The 3,569-nt window shown below is 42.4% G+C and overlaps 1 long non-coding RNA gene across 1 annotated transcript; it reads right to left on the bottom strand.

Moving 5' to 3' along the window:
* Window positions 1-505: 505 nt before the first annotated feature.
* On the bottom strand, window positions 506-2,296 carry LOC131486212 (uncharacterized). The gene is made up of 2 exons (XR_009249237.1): window positions 2,150-2,296; window positions 506-746 (listed from the first exon to the last, which is right to left on the bottom strand). It is a non-coding gene; the product is annotated as an uncharacterized LOC131486212 (long non-coding RNA).
* Window positions 2,297-3,569: the final 1,273 nt, after the last annotated feature.

Here is a 3,569-nt window from a genome sequence, read left to right as displayed (position 1 = left end):
TCGTTTCCATCCAGTACCATCCCTATTCTGTGTAGCTTTAGCAACCATGTAAACAACAAGTCTTTACCTTAACCCCTTTCTTCCACCAACACCTGAGACCTCACATTGGACCTCAGATTTACCCTAATAATTGTCTCACCAGCTCATTCATACCCCCTCACACCACACTTGTCCTTCACTCTCATTAAGATGTCCAGGGTATCTTTGCCCACATAGCTCAGGCTTGTCACCTCTCTTCTTAGCCATCCTACCCTCCCCACTACTATTTTTCCACTTTAATATCCTTAATCATTTATATTTCTCCCCCAACTTCTCCCCTGGCCAAAAGTGCAACTGAATAAAGCTAACTGTTCTCCTTTTCTGCTCCCTCACTAATCACTGCTGTGAAGATACCAATAGCAAATATTTACTGACAACTGTATTAGGTAATACTATTGTTACCAACATATTACAAATGAGAAAAATAAAGCCCAGAGGAAATAAGTAAATTGCCATAGATCACATATCTAGTAAGCCAGACAATTTGCTTTAATCAAATGTCTTTAAAATATACAAAGCAAAAATTGATAGAACTACAGGGAGAAATTGACAAATTATCATCAAAGTGGAAGATTTCAGTTCACCTCCCCAGATCATTGGTAGGTCAGGCATTCAAAAACTTAGCAAAGAGGGGTTCCTGGCTGGCTCAGTCAGTACAGCATGCAAGTCTTGATCTCAAGGTTGTCAGTTCAAGCTCCACATTGGACCTACAGCAAAAAAGCAAAGCAAAACAAAACAACACACAACTATACAACTTAGTATAGAAATACATGATAAGAAAACACTTAGGAACTTTGATTTAGTGGACATATATGGAGTCCTGTCTCTAAAAATTAGCACATATGGTATATTTACAAAAGTTTACAATAAGCTAGACCAGTTATTCTTAAAATTTTTAGTCTCAGGAACCCGTTTATAGTCTTTTTTTCTTTTTGCAGTTTGGTAATCTTTATTAAAAGACTTAAAAATGGAGGAGAGAGCTAAGATTGTGGTGGAGTAGGAGGACTCTAAGCTCATCTCGTCCCTCGAACACAACTAGATAATTATCAAATCATTTTAAATACCCCAGAAATCAACCTAAGACTGACAGAATAAACTGCACAACTAGAGAAAGAGAAGAGGCCACATTGCAGAAGGTAGGAAGTGCAGAGAAGCAGTTTAGGGGAGAAAGGGATCATGGGTGCTGCAGAGGGAAGGGAGCCCTGGTTGTGGAGAAAGGAGAGAAGGAGTGGAACACACAGGGATATGCACAAGGAGAACCCTTCCCCAGAGCCATTGTCTGGGAAAATGAAAGAGGCTGAATTTTATGAGTTCTTAAAAATAGTGGGGCTTAAAGATGAATTTTAAGCTTGGTGGGCTTGACTGGGGTAGAGCCCTGAGGGCACTGCCCTACTCCTGGAGGGAAGGCAAGCAAATAGCCCTGGGGGTGAGGGTAGATGGTGTGTAAACAGCAATCTGAAGAACACTTGGGGCACAGAGAGGGAAATCATTCACTCTTCTTAGAGCACATCTCTGAGAAGCAGAGTACGGGAGATGCCTCTTTGGGCACAAAGGAGAGGGCAGACACTATTTCCCTCCCCCTGCCTCCTCAGCATAAACACAGAGCCACCTGCAGGAAGCAGTGCATCACAAACACTGGCTGCCTAATTTGCTTATGCCAAGTCCCATGCCCCTGTGCTCTGGCACAACTGCCTTCTCCATCTAGCTTGCAACTATCCCAGCATGGCAGGACCCTCCCCGAGAAGACCAGCTCAGGCCCCCACCACAGTCCATCCCTAAAGCCTGGAGTTTTAAAAGTCAGCAGGTCTGGCTGGGATACAGCCCAGAGGGGACTGCGCTGCTTCTGGAGAGAAGGAAGGCAAACAACCTGCAGGCAAACTGTGAAAACAGTGATCTGAAAAACACCGGGGATGCACAGGATAGGTGATTATTCACATTCTCAGAATATTTCCCAGAAAGGCAGCATGCACAGTGATGCCTCTTGGGAACAAAGCAGCTGGTGAGTGCCATTTCCCTCTCCCACCCCTCAGCATAGAAACAGAGCCACCTGTAGTAAATAGCACAGCACCAGCACTAGTTGCATAGTCTGCTTAGACAAGACCCCACACACCTACACTCTGTCACTACTGCTCTTCTCTTTCAAGTTTTCCTCAGTCCCAGTGCAGAGGTCCCCTTCCCCAGAAGACCAAAAGAAACCCCTTCCCACACCATATCTCCCAACCAGAGAGTTCTGCAAGGCCTCAGTTCCAGTGGAAGGAGCATGTCTCATTTAACAAGCAGACTAGAGCACACCTAGTTAAAACTTGCCACATTCTGGCCAAAGTTCAAACACTCCTCATTGCAGTCAAGGAAAAACCTCTGCAGATGACTGGCCTGAGGGATAGAGCAGCCAAAACAAAACAAAACAAAACAACAGAGCACATGCAGGACACACTACAGACACTCCCTGAAGTGCCAGGCCCTGGACACTATATGACCTCTTCTTTATAAAGCCATTACACACAGGAGCAGGAAATATAACAAGCTTTCTAACACAGAGAAGAAGAGAGACTCAGACAAACTGCCAAGACAGAGAAGTCATCACAAATCAAAGAACAAGATAAGGTGACAGAGATCTAATCAAAACAGGTATAAGTAACAAGCCTGATGGAAAATTTAAAGCAACAATCATAAGGATACTAGCTGGGTTTGGGAAAGGAATGGAGGACTACAGGGAGGCCCTTACTGCAGAGATAAATCAGCTAAAAAACAAGAGGGCCAAAATAAAAAATGCAATAACTGAGATTTGAAAATTAACTGTATGTAATGGTCACAAGGATGGAAGAAGCAGAGGAATGAATAAGTGATACAGAAGATAGAATTATGGAAAATAACGAAGCTGAAAAACAGAAAAAATTCACAAAAGTACACTTAGGGAACTCAGAAACTCCATCAAACATAATAACATTAGTATCATAGGAGTCGAGAAGCAGAAGAGAGAGAAAAGGGGATAGAAGGATTCTCTGAGGAAATTATAGCTGAAAACTTCCCTAATCTAGGGAAGGAAACAGATATACAGATCCAGCAGGCATAGAGAAGGTCCATCAAAATCAACCAAAGCAGGCCAAAACCAAGACATATGTAATTACATTTGCAAAACAGAGTGATAAAGAAAAAACCCTAAAAACAACAAGACAAAAGAAGTCCCTAATTCACAAGGGAAGACCCATAAGGCTATGTGCAGATTTCTCAACAGAAACATGGCGAGCCAGAAGGTAGTGGCATGACATATTCAATGTGCTGACCAAGAAAAATCTGCTGCCAAGAATACTCTATCCAGCAAGACTATCATTCCAAATAGAGGGAGAGATGAAGAGTTTCTGACATAAACAAAAATTAAAGGAGTTCATGACCACTAAACCAGCCCTGCAAGAAATATTAAAGGGGACTCTTTGAGTAGAAAGGAAAGACAAAAAGTGACAAAGACTAGAAAGGATAGACAAAATCTCCAGAAACAAGGACAAAACAAGAAATAAAATGGCACTAAGTAC

This window comes from Neofelis nebulosa, chromosome 9, assembly GCF_028018385.1.
Source record: "Neofelis nebulosa isolate mNeoNeb1 chromosome 9, mNeoNeb1.pri, whole genome shotgun sequence".
NCBI classification, from domain to species: domain Eukaryota; kingdom Metazoa; phylum Chordata; class Mammalia; order Carnivora; family Felidae; genus Neofelis; species Neofelis nebulosa.
The sequence above is the reverse complement of the archived record's forward strand: the minus strand, read 5'-3'. Positions and strand labels throughout refer to the sequence as shown.